Source organism: Hyla sarda, chromosome 5 (assembly GCF_029499605.1).
Source record: "Hyla sarda isolate aHylSar1 chromosome 5, aHylSar1.hap1, whole genome shotgun sequence".
Classification (NCBI taxonomy): Eukaryota; Metazoa; Chordata; class Amphibia; order Anura; family Hylidae; genus Hyla; species Hyla sarda.
The window spans coordinates 7,984,252-8,007,160 of NC_079193.1; the positions used below are offsets into that span (position 1 = coordinate 7,984,252).

Here is a 22,909-nt window from a genome sequence, read left to right on the forward strand (position 1 = left end):
AAAAAAACACATGGCATACCATTTTGGAAACTAGACCCCTCGGGGAACGTAACAAGGGGTAATGTGAACCTTAATACCCTACAGGTGTTTCACGACTTTTGCATATGTAAAAAAATATATTTTTTTTTACCTAAAATGCTTGGTTTCCCAAAATTTTTACAATTTTAAAAAGGGTAATAGCAGAAAATACCCCCCAAAATTTGAAGCCCAATTTCTCCCGATTCAGAAAACACCCCATATGGGTGTGAAAAGTGCTCTGCTGGCGCACTACAGGTCTCAGAAGAGAAGGAGTCACATTTGGCTTTTTGAAAGCGAATTTTGCTCTGGGGGCATGCCGCATTTAGGAAGCCCCTATGGTGCCAGGACAGCAAAAAAAAAAAACACATGGCATACCATTTTGGAAACTAGACCCCTCGGGGAACGTAACAAGGGGTAATTTGAACCTTTAATACCCTACAGGTGTTTCACGACTTTTGCATATGTAAAAAAATATATATTTTTTTTACCTAAAATGCTTGTTTTCCCCAAAATTTTACATTTTTTAAAAGGGTAATAGCAGAAAATACCCCCCAAAATTTGAAGCCCAATTTCTCCTGAGTACGGAAATACCCCATATGTGGCCCTAAACTGTTGCCTTGAAATACGACAGGGCTCCAAAGTGAGAGCGCCATGCGCATTTGAGGCCTAAATTAGGGATTGCATAGGGGTGGACATAGGGGTATTCTACGCCAGTGATTCCCAAACAGGGTGCCTCCAGCTGTTGTAAAACTCCCAGCATGCCTGGACAGTCAACGGCTATCTGGCAATACTGGGAGTAGTTGTTTTGCAACAGCTGGAGGCTCCGTTTTGGAAACAGTGGCGTACCAGACGTTTTTCATTTTTATTGGGGAGGGGGGTTGTATAGGGGTATGTGTATATGTAGTGTTTTTTACTTTTTATTTTATTTTGTGTTAGTGTAGTGTAGTGTTTTTAGGGTACAGTCGCACGGGCGGGGGGTTCACAGTAGTTTCTCGCTGGCAGTTTGAGCTACGGCAGAAAATTTGACGCAGCTCAAACTTGCAGCCGGATACTTACTGTAATCCTCCGCCCATGTCAGTGTACCCTGTACGTTCACATTGGGGGGGGGGGGGGGAACATCCAGCTGTTGCAAAACTACAACTCCCAGTATGTACGGTCTATCAGTGCATGCTGGGAGTTGTAGTTTTGCAACCGCTGGAGGCTCCGTTTTGGAAACAGTGGCGTACCAGACGTTTTTCATTTTTATTGGGGAGGGGAGGGGGGCTGTGTAGGGGTATGTGTATATGTAGTGTTTTTTACTTTTTATTTTGTTGTGTGTTAGTGTAGTGTAGTCTTTTTAGGGTACAGTCACACGGGCGGGGGTTCACAGTAGTTTCTCGCTGGCAGTTTGAGCTGCGGCAGAAATTTTGCCGTACCTCAAACTTGCAGCCGGATACTAACTGTAATCCTCCGCCCATGTGAGTGTACCCTGTACGTTCACATTGGGGGGGGGGGACATCCAGCTGTTGCAAAACTACAACTCCCAGCATGTACGGTCTATCAGTGCATGCTGGGAGTTGTAGTTTTGCAACAGCTGGAGGCACACTGGTTGTGAAACACCGAGTTTGGTAACAAACTCAGTGTTTTGCAACCAGTGTGCCTTCAGCTGTTGCAAAAGCTACAACCCCCAGCATGTACGGACAGCGGAAGGGCATGCTGGGTGTTGTAGTTATGCAACAGCTGGAGGCATACTACTTTGGCTGGGGATGCTGGGGATTGTAGTTATGCAACAGCTGGAGACACACTGGTTTACTACTTAACTCAGTGTGCCTTCAGCTGTTGCAAAACTACAACTCTCAGCAGTCACCGACAGCCAACGGGCATGCTGGGAGTTGTAGTTATGCAACCACCAGATGCACCACTACAACTCCCAGCATGCACTTTAGCTGATTGTGCAAGCTGGGAGTTGTAGTTACACAACAGCTGAAGGTACACTTTTCCATAGAAAGAATGTGCCTCCAGCTGTTGCAAAACTACAAGTCCCAGCATGCCCATAAGGGCATGCTGGGAGTTGTGGTGGTCTGCCTCCTGCTGTTGCATAACTACAGCTCCCAGCATGCCCTTTTTGCATGCTGGGAGCTGTTGCTAAGCAACAGCAGGAGGCTGTCACTCACCTCCAACGATCCACGCTGCACAGGTCAGTCCCTCGTCGTCTCCGCCGCCGCCGCTGCTCCTGAGGCCCCGATCCCAACAGGGGCGCCGGGGATCGGGGTCCCCAGCACCCGGGGTGCACGTCCCGCACCCGCTCACGTCCTCCGGAAGAGGGGTGGAGCGGGTTGCGGGAGTGACACCCGCAGCAGGCGCCCTGATTGGTCGGCCGGTAATCCGGCCGACGAATCAGGGCGATCGTGAGGTGGCACCAGTGCCACCTCACCCCTGCTGGCTCTGGCTGTTCGGGGCAGTCTCTGACGGCCCCGATCAGCCAATAATTCCGGGTCACCGGGTCACCGGAGACCCGATTGACCCCGAATCCGCCGCAGATCGCTGGACTGAATTGTCCAGCGATCTGCGGCCATCGCCGACATGGGGGGTCATAATGACCCCCCTGGGCAATATGCCCCGATGCCTGCTGAACGATTTCAGCAGGCATCGGGGACCGGCTTCGCTCCAGATGGTTGCGGGGGGCCGGTAAAACACATGACGTTCTCATACGTCATGTGTCCTTAAGGACTAGGAAATGGAGACGTATGAGAACGTCATGTGTCCTTAAGGGGTTAAGTACCACATCACCAGAATGTACATTTACGGCGCTCGTCGTTAAGGCCCTTGTACGACTAGGACTCTCGCAACACCTGCAGCCACTCCCTTCACTCTAAGCCCCACCCCAGGTGTGGTCCTAAATGCACAACTTATTTTTTTCTACATTGTATCAGCTCTTGACTGTTATCTCCATGGTAACTTTTTCCCTCGCACTTTTTAATTTGTCGGACTCCACCCCTTTTGTCTTCTGTTCTTCTAAAATAGTTCGCAGTTGCTGATGATCATGTGACAACTAAACCCCCGACCCAAGGTGAGAAATGTTTAGAACAGTGGTCTCAAAATGTGGCCCTCCAGCTGTTGCAAAACTTCAACTCCCAGCATGCCCATTTTGCAACAGCTAAAGGGCCACATTTTGAGACCACTGGTATGGAATAAGGGACTTAGAATTGATGCATTGTGGGATATATACTGTATATTCCCATAGAGCAGTGTCTGGTGTTTGTCTCCTGCAGAAGGGGTCATTAGTGTCACATGTGATGCCTGGAGGGTCCTTACAACTCTTGTTAAAGGGGTACTCCAGTGAAAAACATTTTTGTTTTTTAAATCAACTGGTGCCAGAAAGTTAAACAGATTAGTAAATTCCTTCTATTAAAAAATCTTAACACTTACAGTACTTATCAGCTGCTGTATGCTCCACAGTGATAAACAGCCTTGCGACCAGACTAACAGGGGTAACAGACTTGGTTTTGATGATCCGTGGTGTTTGCAGAACTTGCACTGCAGCTGGAGATGAGCACAGCAGCCGTAACTTCCAAGATGGCTGCGCCCAGGGAACTTCCTGTTTGAGTCCGGTCAGGAAAGTCTTCCCCTCTGCAACACAGGCCAGTCTTTTGGTTCCTCCTTGCTGGACTGAAGAGGCGGCACCGCTGGGGACTGATGTGGGCGGAGCTGCGACTGCTCTTGCGCGTGGGAAGCACTGGACCAGATTAACTCTTTCAGGTACAACCTTTACGCAGTTCACAATGGCAGATAACAGACTTTTCTTCACCTCCCCTTTTATTTCACAAGCGCCTCACAATAAACAGATTTCACTGACAAAGTCCCGTACACTTTCTGGTGCAATGTTTGTCGCACACTCGTGCATTTTACTCTGCAATACTGGGCACGGTTCACACTGGGAGGATACTTTTTGCATAAGGCGCACGCCTGTATCCTGTTCATGGGACGCCAAAAGTTGTGATGAGGGCAGAGGTTATTACCCTAGGGGCGTGGTTTAACCTTTTTGCCACCCGAAGGTATAGCGCTGGATCCTTGTTTGTTGTTTTGAATTTCTTTCTGTCTGACCACAGTGCTCTCTGCTGACACCTCTGTCCATGTCAGGAACTGTCCAGAGCAGGAGAGGTTTGTTATGGGGAATTGTTCCTGCTCTGGACAGTTCCTGACATGGACAGAGGTGTCAGTATAGAGCACTGGGGTCAGACAGAAAAGAAATTCAAAAAGAAAAGAACTTCCTCTGTATTATACAGCAGCTGATAAGTACTTGAAGGATTAAGATTTTTTAATGGAAGTAATTTACAAATCTGTTTAACTTTCTGGCACCAGTTCATTAAAAAAAACTGGAGTACCACTGGAGTAGCCCTGAACCCATCTGACGTCTCATCTTTGACTCTCCAAATAGCGGCCAAAAGGATTGTTTCCTAATTGACTCCGATAGAGTGATGCTCAGCGTAATCTCCACCCTTGCCGCTCCATGTAGCATGTTTGCAACGTCTGGAGGGCCACAGTTTGAGACCCCTGCTCTAGATTCTCATTCAAACAACAACTGTCTTAGGATGGTAGCTGGAAAGGTTATAGTGGGACACTACATGTCTATCCCCCGGCCACCTGACTGTGAGTGTCCATTTGTCCCTGATTTAGGGTCTCAGTAGGGGGCCTGCAGAGGAGCGTCACTAGTTATAGCCCCGTCGGTTCTTTTAAATGGGCACTCTCATAAAAAAAATTTTTGCTTAAAATCTTTCTAATGTACTTTGTTTAAACAAAAAAAAAAAAGTTTTCTATCTTTTATTTGTGTTTAAAAAAGCTGCCACTAGGTGTCTCCCTACTTGTCCAGAGCACCTTTCCTCCCATCTCTTCCACATACTTTGGACTCCTGCTCGCCTGGCAGAAGTCCAAAATCAGGAAATGCAGTCTTAAAGGAGAACTACGGGAATGAAAATGTTATCCCCTATCCTGAGGATAGGGGATAAGTTTCAGATCGCGGGGGGTCCGACCGCTGGGGCCCCCCACAATCTCCCGTACGGGGCCGCGGCTCTCTGCATAGAGAGAGCGTGTCGACCACCGCACGAGGCGGCGCTGACACGCGCCCTCCATTTACTGCTATGGGAGAGCCAAAGCGGAGCTCTCCCATAGCAGTGTATGGAGGGGGCGTGTCAGCCGCTGCTTCGTGCGGTGGTCAACACGCCCTCTCTAACCAGAGAGCCGGGGCCCCGTACGGGAGATTGCGGGGGGCCCCAGCGGTCGGACCCCCCGCGATCTGAAATTTATCCCCTATCCTTAGGATAGGGGAAAATGTTTTCAATCCCGTAGTTCTCCTTTAAGTGCTGAGGGGTGTGTGTGTGCAGCCTTAGCCAATCATACCTCATCTAACACTGAACTGCTCTGGGCTGTGTGTAGCAGAGTGAGGGAGGAAGTTCTCCCCTGTATGGCTTCAGATGATGTCACGCCTGCTGGGGAACGCCCCTTCCCAGTCTGTGAATCTGACTGAGACTGAGCAGAAAATACAGAACAATATCAAGGTAGAAAACTAAAAAATAATAAAAATAAAGGCCGGGGGAGGTTTATCATGATGGGGGCAGTGACCTGGGAGGGTTATAACATTTAACAGGATCATGACAGGTTCTCTTTATGGGAGTCCCCACGTTCAGTGACATTTTGCAGCATTTCTCATTGATATTTACATAATAGTATCGAACGTTGCACATATTTTCCTTGACAACATGAAGCGTACGGCACCCGTCACAATGTAAACACGTCCCTCGCCCACATAATCCGCTCCAGTCTTTTGTCTTTTTAGCCTTTTAACAAAAATACAATGACCCCACATGGCGCTCCATGTACTGTAGAAGTATTTATTGGCCACGGCAGAGAATTAGCTGTAATAATAATGTAACGTAACCAGTCAGTAAATAATTCAAAGCTTCACCAGATTAACTGCTTACTGACTGCACGAGACCTCCTAGACGCCTTTGTGTGGTCTACATGTGCCCTAGTGGGGAAGAAATTAGAGGGGGTCCCCAGACAGGAAAACTATTATCTACAGTGGAGGGAAGCTACACAGGGCATCTCTCTAAAGAACACAACATGTCTATAGATTACATGGACGGCGGTGTAATACTTCATTTCTCCTGTGGTGGTGCTGCAGAGAAATTGAACACTTACTGTCCGGTTTCCCAACAGATCACAGACGATTGCTGAGGATCTACCCAGATCAGTTAATTATTGGAGGGACCCTTATAACAAAATGGAATAGTCCAAACAGGAGAGTTTTTAAAGGGGTATTCCAGCCCCTAAAAACATATTCCCTAAGATATGGGAGCACCATAGACAGTTTTTAGGGTTGGAATAGCCCCTTTAATGTTAAATTTTATTGACCGTATGTAGAAGTTTGAGCCCATAATATATCATTCATCCTCCAGCAGGATCCTCCTCCCTTTTCTAACTGGTATTGAAAGAGCTTTATTCGTCATTCAGCCATCATTACAAATCATACAATAAATTACAATCGCACAAAGCATGACAGTACAATATACAGCACAGGTTCCTTAAGCTATACACCGTACCACATGCTACACTAACACTCCGCTCCATCACTCGATATCGAAAAAACAAAGTCGAAAAACAACAACATATTACAGTCTGTGATCAGGGAGGGGCGTGGGAACAATGGGATAGGGTAGACCACATGGTCAAAATGCTGAGCAAACGTATGGGGAGGTAGGGGAAGCAGAGGGACGTTAATCATCTTCTTCATCGACGTCCGGACAGTCCAAGATGGAATGGTCTCTAAGCCAGCTTTGGACCAGCCTGGGGCAGTCCTGGACGGACATGTCCTCCCTGTTGTAGATGAGGCGATTCCTGGCCAGCCATATAGTGTCCTTAAAACAGTTCACAAGGCGCCAGGCCTCCCGGATGGCCTCCACATCTTGAACCCCAGGAAAAAGTCCATAAAGCACCGATTGGTACGATAGGTAGTTCCTGGGTACCGAGCCTCTAAGTTCAGGTTCCAGAGCATTCAATAGGCCCTGCACAAAGGGGCACTGCCAAAAGACGTGCATAGATGTTTCCTCCACATAGGGGCACCTGGGGCAGTACCTGGTTTTGCACAGGCCACGGACATGCATGTATGACCTCAGAGATAGTCCCCCCCGAATGGCCATCCACGACAAGTCCTTGTGTCCATTGATTAGCCTTGCAGAGGCTACATTGTCCCAAACAATCTCTGTCGTGGCCTCAGGGAGCCCTGGAACTGGCTCCAGCAAGTCCTTAGCTCTGATGAACTTGTAAACAGTCTTAGGTGGTCCATTCATGATCCTTCTTTAGATCTCATTCTCTTTACCCAACGATGTACCCATGGAGGTACCACCAAGTCTTGTTACACCCCACATGACCTGTGCTGCCCTCTAGTGGCCTTCAGCTCTGGGTTACATCATGTCATACTCCAACCACATCCAAATCCACATTGACAAGGATCAGAGGTAGCAGTCACCTCAGGGTCCAAAGGTGCATAGTAGGCAGGGGCCCTATTATAGATATTGCATTGGGACCAAAGGAGCTTCAAGTAACACCTCTCTATAATTGTGCAGTGCATTATGGGATTTCACAATAAATATTAGATTTATTAGTCATGATGTATTTTTGTCTTCTGAAATGGACACCAACTATCCGCATCCGAGGGCAACTAGAAGATTCTAGAAAGCAGCTTTGTCTGTGGTGTCTGCTTTTTAGTCCCCCGTCCCCCCCTCTCTATATACACGATACTTAGTTACATAGTTACATATTATGGTTGAAAAAAGACAGACGTCCATCAAGTCCAACCAGGGGATTGAAGGGAAGGATGTAAGGGGATAAGGGAAAGGGATGTAGTTTTATAATTCTGCATAAGCTTTAATGTTATTTTGTTCCAGGAATGTATCTAACCCTGTTTTAAAGCTGTTAATTGTTCCTGCTGTGACCAGTTCCTGAGGTAGACCGTTCCATAAATTCACAGTTCTCATGGTAAAGAAGGCGTGTCGCCCCTTTAGACTAAACCTTTTCTTCTCCAGACGGAGGGAGTGCCCCCTCGTCCTTTGGGGGGGTTTAACCTGGAACAGTTTTTCTCCATATTTTTTGTATGGGCCATTAATATACTTATATACGTTTATCATATCCCCCCTTAAACGTCTCTTCTCAAGACTAAACAATTGTAACTCCTTTAATCGCTCCTCATAGCTAAGATGTTCCATGCCCCATATTAGTTTAGTCGCGCGTCTCTGCACCCTTTCCAACTCCGCAGTGTCCCTTTTATGGACAGGTGCCCAAAACTGAACAGCATATTCCAGGTGAGGCTGTACCAATGCTTTATAAAGGGGGAGTATTATACACTATAGACTGTACCAATGCTTTATAAAGGGGGAGTATTATGTCCCTGTCCCTTGAGTCCATGCCTCTTTTGATACATGACAATATCCTGCCGGCTTTGGAAGCAGCAGCCTGACATTGCATGCTATTCTGTAGTCTGTGATCTACAAGTCACCCAGATCCTTCTCTACCAGTGACTCTGCCAGTTTAATCCCCCCTAAGACATACGATGCTGCAGGTTATTAGTGCCCAGATGCAGAACTTTACATTTATCCACATTGAACCTCATTTGCCAAGTGGATGCCCAGACACTTAGTCTATCCAAGTCATCTTGTAACCTATACACATCCTCTATAGACTGTACCGTGCTACAAAGCTTGGTGTCATCTGCAAAGATAGAAACAGAGCTGTTAATACCATCCTCTATATACACAGCCCCCCTCTATATACACAGCCCCCCTCTATATACACAGCCCCCCCTCTATATCATTGATAAATAAATTAAACAGCAGCGGGCCCAGTACTGAACCTTGGGGTACACCACTAATAACCGGGGACCAATCAGAGTACGAATCATTTACCACCACTCTCTGGGTACGATCCATGAGCCAGTGTTCAATCCAGTTACAAACTAAAGTTTCCAAGCTCAAGGACCTTAACTTACCTGTCAGACGTCTGTGAGGGACAGTATCAAACGCTTTGGCAAAATCCAGAAACACTATATCCACAGCCATTCCTCTGTCAAGGATTCTACTCACCTCTTCATAAAAGCAAATTAGATTGGTTTGACAACTTCTATCCTTAGTAAACCCATGCTGGCTATCACTTATAATACTATTATCCCCTATGTATTCCTGTATGTAATCCCTTATAAGTCCTTCAAACAATTTACCCACAATGCACGTTAGACTTACCGGTCTATAGTTTCCTGGGGAAGACCTAGAGCCCTTCTTGAAGATTGGTACCACATTAGCCTTGCGCCAGTCCCTTGGCACAATACCAGACACCAGAGAATCTCTAAATATCATGAACAAGGGTACAGATATTACTGAACTTACCTCTCTAAGAACTCTTGGGTGTAGTCCATCCGGCCCTGGAGATTTGCTTACATTTATATCACTTAACTTACCTTGTACCATCTCTACATTAAGCCAGTTCAGTACATTACATGATGTGTTACCAGCACTGACCTGTAGATGATGTGTTACCAGCACTGACCTGTACATGATGTGTTACCAGCACTGACCTGTACATGATGTGTTACCAGCACTGACCTGTACATGATGTGTTACCAGCACTGACCTGGCCAATGTCAGCTCCTTCTTCCATAGTATATACAGAACTAAAGAACCCATTCAGTAGCTCCGCCTTCTCTTGATCGCCTGTGACAACCTCCCCATTATCATTATTAAGGGGTCCTACATGCTCTGTCCTTGGTTTTTTTGTATTTATATATCTAAAAAAATATTTAGGATTAGTTTTGCTTTCTTCGGCCACCTGTCTCTCATTTTGAATTTTTGCTGTTTTTATTACATTTTTACAGATTTTATTAAGCTCCTTGTACTGTTTAAATGTTATCGCTGACCCATCAGATTTGTATTTTTTGAAGGCTATTTTTTTGTTGTTTATTGCTCTTTTAACCTCATTTGTCAGCCATGTAGGATTTAGTTTTAATGGTTTATATTTGTTCCCCTTTGGTATATATTTAGCTGTATAGTTATTTAGAGTAGATTTAAAGATGTCCCATTTCCCTTCTGTATCAGTATTTGACAACACCTCCCCCCAGTCTATGTCCTGTAGTGCAGCCCTCAGCCCAGGGAAATTTGCCTTTTTAAAGTTATATGTTTTTGCCTTCCCCGTCTGTCTTTGTTTTCTACATTTTAAGTCAAAAGTAACTATATTGTGGTCGCTATTACCAAGGTTTTCCCGCACAGTTACATTACCAATCAGCTCTGCGTTGTTGGAAATGATCAGATCCCACAAGGCATCACTTCTTGTTGGGTCCTCCACAAACTGGCCCATAAAATTATCCTGCAATAAATTTAGGAATTGTCACCCCTTTGTAGTTTTAGCCAACCCCGGACCCCAATCTATATCTGGATAGTTAAAATCTCCCATTATTACCACTGTACCTGCCCGGGCGGCCCTCTCTATTTGTTTATACAGCCGACCTTCTATCTCTTCAGTGATATTAGGGGGTCTGTAGATTACACCAAATATAATTTTTTCAGTATTTCCCTCCTTTTGTAATTCTACCCACAGTGATTCCACCTCCTCAGAATCATCACACACTATGGCATCGTTCACACTGACTTTCATACCACTTCTTACATACAGACAGACTCCACCACCTTTTCTGTTCATTCTATCCTTGCGAAACAATGTAAACCCCTGCAGATTGACAGCCCAGTCATGCGAGGAGTCCAGCCATGTCTCAGTGACCCCAACTATATCCCCAGCCATGTCTCAGTGACCCCAACTATATCCCCAGCCATGTCTCAGTGACCCCAACTATATCACCAGCCATGTCTCAGTGACCCCAACTATATCACCAGCCATGTCTCAGTGACCCCAACTATATCAATATGTTCCTCCAGTATCAAGGCCTCAAACTCCCCCATTTTATTTGCTAGGCTTCTGGCATTTGTGAACATACACTTTACATTTCCATTAAGTTTTACACATATAGTCTCACTAATGGGATTTTCAGAGTTATTGGGGTTAATGTCATTTTTTGAGTTATAAGGGCTAATTGTACTATTTAAGTTATTGGGGCTAATGGGATTTTTTGAGTTATTGGGTCTAACGTTATTATTTAAGTTATTGGGGCTAATGGGATTTTTTGCGTTATTGCGTCTAACGTTGTTATTTAAGTTATTGGGGCTAACAGTATTTTTTGAGTTAATGGGGCTTATTGTAGTTATTGAGTTATTGGGGCTAATGGAATTTTTTGAATTATTGGGATTACAATTTTTCGGGCTACATTTATTTTTACAGCTGGTTTGTAACGCATGAATCTCCTTATCCACTGCTCTTACCCTCCCCCCACAGGACTCCTCTCCACCCGCCATTATGTCCTGACCCCTCTCTAACCTATCCATCCCACTGTCTGCTTTCTTTGCTTTATTATCCTCCCCCCACTCACCTAGTTTAAATACTCAGCCACCCCTTCCAGGATTCTCTCCCCCAGCACAGCGGACCCCTTCCATTCAGGTGCAAATTATCCGTAGAATAGAGTTTGTACCCCAATGAAAAGTCAGCCCAGTGCTCTAAAAACCCAAACCCTTCCCCCTCACACCACGACTGAAGCCATGCATTTAACTCCCTAAGCTCCCGCTGTCTTTCCTGCGATGCGCATGGCACAGGAAGTATTCCAGAGAACACAACCTTAGAGGTCCTTCCCTTCAGCTTGGCACCTAGTTCCTTGTAATTATTCTTCAAGGACCTCCACCTACCATGTATTCTGTCGTTGGTTCCCACATGGACCACGACAGCTGGGTCATCCCCAGCCCTTGGGTTCCTCCTAGTTAGGTCCCCTTTTTTCCTATGCAGAATGGACATTTGTAAAGGGGAGGAGTTAAAGGGGTTCTCCGCCCCAGACATTTTATCCCCTATCCAAAGGATAGGGAATAAGATGTCTGATTGCAGGGGGTCCCGGTGCTTGGGGGACCCAGCTGCGGCAGCCCAGACATCCAATGCACGGAGCTAACTTCTCTCAGTGCCGGATGACTTGCAATGCTGGGTGAAGGCTCGGGACATCACTGTCACGCCCCGCTCGTGACGCCATGGCCACGTCTCCTCAATGCAAGTCTATGGGAGGGGGCGTGACGAGCGGGGCGTAACCGTGCACATATTCCCCATTGTAAATATGTTTTACCATGTAAAGTGTTATAAAATGTAATGTTGCTTTAAGAGTTACACCATGTGATATGTCATGTGATTGTTCCCCAGGAGGTACCAGTGACCAGGTGACCCCCAGAGTGACCTATAGGCTCCCTGCTAGTCTCCCCCATATAAGCCCTGGTTGGAGCTTCTCTCTCTCTCTCTTCTGCTGAGGTCCAGTGCAGTCTTGTCTAGTGTGTGTGTCCAGAGTGTTGGAGACCTCAAAGTCCAGTCCTGCAGCCGCCATCAAGTCAAGTAAGATAAAGTCACAGCTTTATGAGTCAAGTCAGTCCCTGTCATCTGTCAAGTCAGCGTGGTCTGCATTCAATTGTCCAGTCCTACTACAAGTCCCAGCAAGCCCTTAAGGTCTCTGCGTCACTGGTCACCCCATTGGGCCCTGGCTGAACTGTATAGACTTTACCATCTGTATACCCTCAGTAAAGCTACCGTTATCTGTAACTTGGGGTCGGAGTCTTTATTGCCCCCGTGCCTCGCCCAGGATCCAGTGATATACCTTCAGGTGGTTATTGGCTAAACCTAACCCTGGTGTCATGACTACAAGGGGTTAATTCCATCTGCCCCTAAGGTAACAGCATCTGCCCTGCACCACACACCCCGCCACCACACATTTTTGGGGGAGTAAATGGGAGTGTGGCTTAACCATTCAACCCCCCCCCCCCCCCCCAGTTTGGGACTTTTTCCATTCTTTCCTTGAATCCTTATCCTTTTCCTTATGGCATCTTCTTGCTATTCCTGCCCGATCAGACTGACTCCCCCCCCCCCCCCCCCCACAAGCGATGTCAAAATATTCATTAAATTTCCGTCTCCGCAGATGTCTCTGAAGGACGTGAGAAGACGACGGCTGCTCCTCCAGCGAATCTTCATTCTGTACAATTGAGTTGTTGAAGATCCGTGAAGTCGTCTTCAGAGCGGTGAAGTGTTTGTAACTGAGTAACTAAGATGAAAACGATGATGTCCTGCGTCCGTCTCCACTCCAGGGGGAGAGCCGTGCGGGAGGTTACGCTGTTTTCTTCTTAATAGTGTGATTTGGGATGAATCGCAGATAAGATGCACGGGGAGAGGAATTATAGCAGTGGTTCTTATTAGATTCAGTGGGGGTGCTATCTTAAATCTATATATAAAAATCCATATATACATAGTAAAAAAAAATATATATATATATATATATATATATATATATATATATATATATGTGGAGTCCCATCACCAAAGGCTGTCATGTGGGCTTCGGACTTCCTCGGGTTGGGCCCCCTAAAAGACTAGTTACTACTGTTATTATGTTCAAGCACTTTATCCAATGGTTAATATATTTTTCATAAGTACTATGTTACCGTATATACTCGAGTATAAGCCGACCCGAATATAAGCCCCTAATTTTACCCCATGAGGCCCCTAATTTTACCCCAAAAACCCAGGAAAAGTTATCGACTATAAGCCTAGGGTGGGAAATACATCATCCCCCCCCCCATTTCATCATCCCCCCCTTCATCATCACCACCTGTCATCATCCAGACCCCTGTCATCATCCAGACCCCCCGTCATCATCCAGACCCCCATCTTCATCACCCCCTGTCAATCCCTTCATCAGTGGTCTTCAACCTGCGGACCTCCAGAGGTTGCAAAACTACAACTCCCAGCATGCCCGGACAACCATTGGCTGTCCGGGCATGCTGGGAGTTGTAGTTTTGAAACCTCTGGAGGTCCGCAGGTTGAAGACCACTGCGGCCTTCGTCATCATCCAGCCCCCCCCCCTTTTTTGTTTTGTTCTCCCCTCGGCGGGACGTTTGGGTGAGCTGGTCAGGGCCATCTATGCTGCAGGGACCGTCAGGTGGGGATGGTTAGTCGTTGCAGGCTGTCCATTTTCACCGGGGGGGCCTCTTCTCCGTGCTTTGGCCTCGGCCCCGGAGTAGTGACGTTGCCTTGACGACGACGCACAGGGACGTTGCGCATGAGTTGTAGTGGGAGTCGTAGTTTGGCAACATCTGGAGGTCCGCAATTTGAAGACCACTGATGACGGGATTGACAGGCGGAGAGTTCACTCGAGTATAAGCCGAGGGGGGCGTTTTTCGTGCTGAAAAACTCGGCTTATACTCGAGTATATACGGTATATGTGTTGTACCTTTAAAGTAGTACAACACTGCACATTGTTTGGTACAAACTGTTCTGAACGCTGGATCCGGCACCGGGAGCTCGTGATGTCATAGCCACGCCCCCTCATGACATCACGCCCCACCCCCTCAATGCAAGTCTATGGGAGGAGGCGTGCATTGAGGGGGTGGGGCGTGACATCATGAGGGACGGGGTTATGACATCACAAGCTCCCTGCGGCGCCTCCATCATTCGGAGCAGTTGGTTCCAAACGCTGAGCAGCGTAGTACCCCTTTAAGAGTCAGAAGCAGTGCAAACGCCATGTGAACCTGTATGCCCAATGGGAACCCCTAAATTATAAGCTATATAGTGTAGTGTGTGGGGGGGGGGGGGGGGGGGGGGGGGAGTTGCCCCAGTCCAGTTGAGGAGTGGTGGAGAGCTGAGCACCAGTGTAGTAAAGGAGTGAGGTGTGCGGACCTTGTCAGAAACCTAGCGACCTGGAACAATCTTCAGTCTCATATCAAGTCCGTATTAGTCTATTGAGTGAAAAGCACCATAGGTCCCAGAAAGGCAACAGCGCTCTCAAGGGGTTACACTGCATCCTCTCCACTCTACACCATACTATCCGTGTAATACCATCTGCACCCAGCTCAGTAAAGACAGTCATCCGTAACCTGACGTCACTGTGTTCATTTACTCTCTGTATCTGGCCCAGGAGAAGCTGTCTCCAACCTCGTACCGTGTATAGGACAACAGTGCCCTGGCGTCACGAAGTGATCAGGTAATCCCCTGACCTACGATGGCCCCGACATACGATCATTTCAACATACGAAGCTTTTTTATGTCGGGGCCATCACATAAACGGCTATCATGGCTGTCCTCGGGGCTCCGTAGCGCACTCCTCGGGATTCCCTGCATCGCCGGCGCTCTCCTTCGTTGTCATCACGTCGCCGCGCACGCCGTCCCGTCATCCAATAGGAGCGGCGTGCGTAACGACGTGATGGCGGCGACGGAGAGCGACGTTCCCAGGCAGCAGAGACCTTCCCGGAGCGTCGGGGACACCCCGGGGACACAGCGACAGCAAAGGAGGGCGACATCCAGGGCAGCGGTGACGGTCCGGAGCGACGGGACACATGAGTATAACCTCCAATACCAGTGGTCTTCAACCTGCGGACCTCCAGATGTTGCAAAACTACAACTCCCAGCATGCCCGGACAGCCGTTGGCTGTCCGGGCATGCTGGGAGTTGTAGTTTTGCAACATCTGGAGGTCCGCATGTTGGAGACCACTGTCCTATACTTTACATTGCACGGATCCCTCAACATACGATGGTTTCAACAAACGATGGTTCATTTGGAACGGATTACCATCGTATGTTGAGGAACCACTGTATACAAAAAACGAAGTGGAAAAAAGGTTTTCTCACTTGGAGCAGGAATCCCTCAGCACTTCCAGACACATCAATGCATATAAAAACACGAGCTTTATTTAATCTTCATTAAAAGCATCAGGGTAACAAATCTAGTTAAAAACATGGACCGACGCGTTTCGGCTGTGTAGCCTTTTTCAAGGTCTGCTCATTCGGCAGAAGCGGATTTTTTTCCTCTTTTTTGCATACAAAAAAACGAAGCTACTCAAATTTAGTATTGAAAAAGTGGAGATTCTTTATTATTACAAGTGACGATAATCTAAAACACAAGGAGGAAATCAGCCCAGAAAAGGCAGCAACCCTGGGACATGATATCAGAAAAACAAATATACATAATAATCAGCAAAGAGGAAAAAAACGGAAATAAAGGGGGAAAAAAAGGACAATTACAGCCACTACTGTAGTAAGATACTGGGAGCTCAATAAAATATAATGAAATATGAAATATAAAGTGTCGGTATAAGATTCCGCACGTAGAAAAATCCCTGGAAAAGTGTAAAGTGCAACATATATAATAGAGACAATGAACTAGTCATGTAAATCCCATAATATACAACACAATGCTGGAAAGTACAATGGTCCCTCACGTTACAATATTAATCTGTTCCAGGACAACCATTGTATGTTGAGACCATAACTCTATGGAAACCTGGTAATTGGTTCTGAAGCCACCAAAATGTCATAAAAAAAATAGGAAAAAGTGAGGATTAAAGAAAAATAAGTAGATAACTAATATAGATAAAGCAAATTCTTACATATAAAAGTAAGAAAGAGCTGCTGGGAGCTGTAAATCACTGTCTATTTCAGTGTTTTCCAACCAGGGTGCCTTCAGCTGTTGCAAAACTACAACTCCCAGCATGCCCGGACAGCCTTTGGCTGTCCGGGCATGCTGGGAGTTGTAGTTTTGCAACAGCTGGAGGCACCCTTGTGTGGAAACACTGGTCTAGGTAGAGGACAAGAGCTTCTTCAGGATCCTGTACAGTACACGAAATGTCCTAAGTAAAATGGAGCTACATGACTATGGGCAAATGGATGGTACCATGGTGGTAACTAACAGGGTGAATAAAAACAAACTGTACTAAAGGATTTTTTACGCTTTTTAAAATTAATGTCCAAAAAATTACCTTTTTTTGGAGGGAGATGATGTTGGTGGTTATATGCACATAGAGGTACCAGAAGAAGCAAAGGCTTTTTACAAGTTTGCATTTTAAAAAGTGCACAAAAGGGATGCAAAACCATCTGTGCGGCTTTTTCACAATTAGTGTAAAACTGAAAAAATTAAAACTGTCACACTTTACTAATATAAACAAGTTTTGCACTGACAGAACAGATGCAGAAAGCTCTCTGCTGCTTTACAACAATTATCATACATGTGCCTCCTACTCCTATCTGTGTCGTTCATTGCTCACTGTCCCTCACAGAGATCTTCACCTAACACCTGTTATTTCTACAATGTCTGCTAAAGATATGTGCACAGGCTATACTGATTGGCTGGGAGAGCTGTTTTAAAAGCATTATGGGATTCCCTGAGGTCATGTGATCCTTTCTCCTTCCCCTTTCTGTCTTGTGGCAGATATTTTTTTTAGCAGGTTCTGCCAAACCGCCCAGAGTTCTAGTTCTAGCCGAACCGAACCTTAAAAAGTTCTGATTGAACTATGAGTTTGGTTTGCTCATCTCTAGTCATCGACACCTTTGTCTTTGAGCCCGGCAGTGAACGGGTTAATGTTTATTCTTCCCGTAATAGACTCACTAAATGCAGACAATCCTCTAAGTCTTTTCCATCATGTCTGTTATTGATTATTCTCCGACCGCTGATATTTTATGGCGCTGGACAGCCGTTCGCTGTTAATCTTCGGCTTCTGTATTAACTCCGGACATCTCTTTAGATTGATGGCGGATCTGGAAGCTATTGAGGATTGAGATTAGGAAGATTGAGATGACTTCCCTGTCAGGTAGGTAATCTGCTGGTTTTTAGCTCATCCGTTTCTAGTAAAGCTGAGTGACAACCTATACCTCATCCTCCACCATAGCCTCCTAGGTAGTCACTTATCTTTGCTAAAGTGAAGGCCCTGCCTTGTCTTGTGATGATCCTGTACACCTGACATATTGGGAAGCTTAGCCATGCAGGAGTATGGGAAAGATAGGTGACAATACTTATGGGAGCTCTTATGGTGGCCACATTATATCTCAGAGGAGTATTACCCTCTCAGCTTGTTATCCCCTAACCATAAGCATGGTCATAACAAGATGATTGGTGGGGTCCGACCACTGGGACCCCGACAATCCCAGAACGGATCGCACCAATCATTATCTATGTTATGGGCAAATAGGGGAAAAGTAGACCAGTGGTCGCATGGGTGCAATGCACTCTGTTCATCTCTTGGGCAATAATGTCCCTGTTCTTGGGATCAGTGAGGGTACCTACGGTTGGAGCCCCCCCATCTATTAGCTTGTTATGTTCTACCCTATGGATAAGAGGTCACAAGTTGAGATGGGAGTACCTCTTTAAAGGGGTACTCCACCCCCCGACAACTTATCCCCCGCGATCTCTGGCCTAGCACCCCAGCGTTCTGAGCCTTTATGTTCAGAATGCTGGCTGTGCTTGGCTATGGGCAGCCGTGGTCATCTCACCCCCCTCCATTAATGTCTATGTGAGGGGGGGGGGGGTGACGGCTTTGGTCACTCATAATCCGGCATGGGAGGCGGCCAGACCCCCACAATCAGACATCTCCAAAGGATAGGGGATGTGTTTTCTAGAAGCGGTGTACCCCTTTGAAGCGATATTTACTATTGTAACTATTTCCCTAAAATTTAGAGGGGGGGGGGGGGTACTTATCTAAAATATATTGATGTGTTTGTTTTTATACTGTACAGCTAGAAGGATGATGAGTGGTGCCGCTGCTTCTAGTGCTAGGACCCTTTTCTTGGTTCGGTGGCACTGCTGCTCATACAGGGGCCCCTAGAGGGCACTAATGATGATGTGGTCATGGGACTGAGATAGGGTAAATGTCAGTCCCTTGGTGAGATGAGCTGTAAGGTTCGTACATCAACTGCTCAAAAGAAGCAGGAGGACAGCTAAAAACTCTGGATGGGTGCTATGATGCCAAGTGCGGCACAATCCACGTGGTTGGCAGGCATCCCCCTGCTGGAGAGAAGAAGCTTACGGTGCTGAGGTGACAGGGCCATCAGGTGCTGAGACATCAGGAGGCCACCTCCGAACATAAAGAGAGGGCTGTTGTGTTTGGAACTGCAGCGGAAAATCTGCAGGTGCTATGGACAGGAGCGGTTCTTGGCGGTGTCCATGACATGTGTGTGCATGACATGTGTGTGTGAAAGACTAAGAGGGTCAGAAATGAGAAAACCGCCAGAGGATCAGGTAAAAGAGTCAGGAAGATAATGCTGGATAGAGCAAGATTAGTGCTGAAGAGGAGCCCACGACCCTGGCCCCTCACAAGAACCTCTAGGGGCCACTAGGATGGGTGGACAGATGCCCCAAAATAGTATTGGAACAAGCTGTGAGAGACCCTGAATCAAAGTTATTTCCCCCATAAATGCCCCGTACCAGGTATATATAAAATGTAGCTAGTTGTAGACTGTAGATGGTTCTGCTGTACAGTGACCCCCCCGACCTATGATGGCCTCGACATACGATCATTTCAACACGCAATGGTCTCTCAGAGGCAGCATATACATACGATGCTTTTGTATGTCGGGGCCATCGCATAAACGGCTATCCTGCAGCGCAGACTGCTTCAGCCGCCACCGGATAGCCGTTTACGGTGCCCCGTGTGGTCCGCTGACGATCACTTACCTGTCCTCGGGGCTCCGGCGTTTCCTCTTCGGGATCCCCTGCATCGTCGGCGCTCTCCATAGTCGTCATCACGTCGCTGCGCACCCCGTCCCGTCATCCAATAGGAGCGGCGTGCGTAGCGACGTGATGGCGGCGACGGAGAGCGCGGATGCCGGGGAAGCAGAGGCCTTGCTGGAGCGTCGGGGACACCCCGGGGACGCGGCGACAGCGATGGACGGCGACATCCAGGGCAGCGGTGACGAGCGATGACGGTCGGGGACAGGTGAGTACAACTCCCTCTAACAGTCGTCTACAACCTGCGGACCTCCAGATGTTGCAAAACTACAACACCCAGCATGCCCGGACAGCCAACGGCTGTCCGGGCATGCTGGGTGTTGTAGTTTTGCAACATCTGGATGTCGGCAGGTTGTAGACCACTGTCCTATACTTTACATTGCACTGATCCCTCAACATGCGATGGTTTCAACAAACGATGGTCCATTTGGAACGGATTACCATTGTATGTTGAGGGACCACTGTATTATAGAATTGTCGGTGTCCTACTATGGAAAGACTCCATATATGTTGGCGTAGTCGGCGGGATGACACAAACCGCTGCCAAAATCTACACCATCAGAGTAATAGACTGGGGCATCCACCATGGACTGGTCTTTGGCGGTGGCCACTGTAAAACCTTGGGAGAGATGCAAAGTGTGGAGGACAGGGGTGACACTACAGATCCCAGCACTGCAGTGCCGTTCGGAGCCAGGTAGCGCTGCTGCTACGCCTGTGGATGGGCGTACAACCATACATGCTAGTTCGGTCCTGTACACGACCTGGTATACTTATAACCTCCTTGCATTAAGAATAAACATAATGAACACCAGTTGACCAGTACTGAACCTTTTTCACTAGTACTGGTCAACTGGTGTTCATTATCATTATGTTTACTCCTGGGGTTGGGCAGTGCTGCTCCCTGGAGGACAGAAGTGGTGGTGCACATGGTTTGCTAATGTAATTAAAACTCTGCTTTCTGTAAATGAATTAATTTTCTTTATTTACATCCAGACACTAAAGACTTGTCCTGAACTATGACTTCTCACAATTGTAGCCAATCAGCTTGGACTCCGGCCTGATACGTTTACCTTCACCGATACATTGTAACAAACTCTCAGGACAGGACAGGGAAAAGAGAATTGTGCTGCGGATGTGTTTTCCCATAAGGAGAATTATCGGGACTCGATACAACTGAAACAAACTTCCAGCTCTGAAAAAGCATCAGGTCTGCATTATTCTGAACCTCTGGATGTAACGTACAATATTTCCATTCAGTGACAGCAAGCAGAGATCTAAAAATGATTCCCCAAGACTAAGGAGAGCCTAAACGGTAATGTTCACCTTTGAACCTTCTTTCTGTCTTAATTTGAATCATTGCAGAATTCTATTTATTTTCCTTATTATATCTTTCTATTAGTCCTAGTTTAAAGGGGTACTCCGCCCCAAGACATCTTATCCCCTATACAAAGGATAGGGGATAAGATGTCTGATCCCGGGGGGTCCTACCTCTGGGGACCGCCGTCATCTCCGTGCTGCACCCGGCGTTCCTTTAGAGCATCAGTTGCTCTTGTGACGTCACGGCCACGCCCCCTCAATGCAAGTCTTTGCATAGACTTGCATTGAGGGGGGTGGCCATGATGCCTCGAGCGGGGCGCGACTGTGATTTCACGAGCCTTCGTCCTGCATAGCCAGTCATCCAGCACGGAGCGACGTTCCCTCTGTGCACCAGTTGTCTGGGGTGCAGCAGCCGAGATCGCGGGGGTGCCCAACGGCAGGACCCTGTGATCAGACATCTTATCCTCCATCCTTTGGATAGGGTACAAGATGTCTAGGGGCAGAGTACCCCCTTAATTCCATCTGATACAAAGCTACAAATCCTCTGCCTTAGGTACTGTATGTGTTATAATTCTTCCTGTCTTTAGCTACCAATAGGGGGAGCTCATACTTATAATCTACCTATACCTATTGTTACGAGCACTCCTGCGTTCCGGTATCGCTTGCCTCTGCTCCCCTCTGGTGCTGCGGTCCGCTCCTCGGATCGCGGCACTCCCTTGTCCCTACTCAGCTCTCCATGCTCCTATGCGTTCTGTTTGCCGGCACGCGTGCACCCGTCCCCTAGCAGGACGGCTCTCTGAGATTTAATGGACCAGCGCGCCGGTATTTGGTAATTGCCGGGCACTGACCCTATAAAGGGGATTGACTTCCCCTTGACCCCTGTCGGATCTTTGTGTCTCCTAGAGCCTTAGAGAAAGTGTTTTCTGTGCGTTCTGATTTTCCGTGTACCTTCCTGCTAAGTTCCTGACCTTGCTCCTGTGCTGCCAGCCTCTGACCACCTTGCTACGTCCCTGACCACGCTCCTGTGCCGCCAGCCCTGACCTTTTGCCTGACCTGACTATGAGCTTGCTTTATCCTTCCTGTGCCATGCTACAACTCAGCAGCCTGTATGGACGAGTCGTATCAGGGGTAGCGACCTGGGTGCCACTTGCCGCAGCAAGTCCGTCCCGATTTGCGGCGGGCTCTGGTGAAAACTAGTGGCACCTTAGACTCCGCTCCTTGGTATGGCCAAAGTCATCTTCCACACAGGTCCAGCGGATCCACTTCTCCATCACCAGCCGTCACACCTATGCACTTATTACAAGCTCCTGACCTCTTTAGAAAGTTAATGGGTTAATATCAGATTCATCTGACTCCTCTGCCGAGCCGGAATATATATATATATATATATATATATATGTATATTGATATACCATCATTATATTCTCCATGTTTATTGACACAAGAAGTGACCTCGGTGCAGTGAAGCGATTCCAAAATAATATTTGGCAATTTCAGCGGATGATGACCGGCGATTCCCTGTTACCGAGCAACCGGGACCATAAAAAATATTATTACACGTCAAGTCGCACCGGCTCCACACTGCCCACACAAACACTGTATATCTTATGGGCCCCGTATAAATGAACACGGGGGGCGACTGCCAGACATGAAGCCATACATTAACAGAGTGCAAATATACCGACTAATAAACTGCAGGATTTATGGCTACAGAGTAAGATGCTGACTAAACGTGAACACATCCAGGGTTTATTGCTGCAGCCTCATAATGTAGGAAAGGAATAAACATTAATATTAATGAGAAACACAAAGATCCAGTACAGGAATGCAAGTAAACAGAGCTGTGATGTATCTTCTATGAACAAAAATATAACTACTATAATACTGCCCCTATATACAAGAATATAACTACTATAATACTGCTCCTATATACAA

At 47.1% G+C, this 22,909-nt stretch overlaps 1 long non-coding RNA gene across 1 annotated transcript; it reads left to right on the forward strand.

Moving 5' to 3' along the window:
* Nucleotides 1-3,670: 3,670 nt before the first annotated feature.
* LOC130272854 (uncharacterized) lies at nt 3,671-20,962 on the forward strand. The gene is made up of 4 exons (XR_008843763.1): nt 3,671-3,756; nt 13,088-13,272; nt 17,679-17,744; nt 20,651-20,962. It is a non-coding gene; the product is annotated as an uncharacterized LOC130272854 (long non-coding RNA).
* Nucleotides 20,963-22,909: the final 1,947 nt, after the last annotated feature.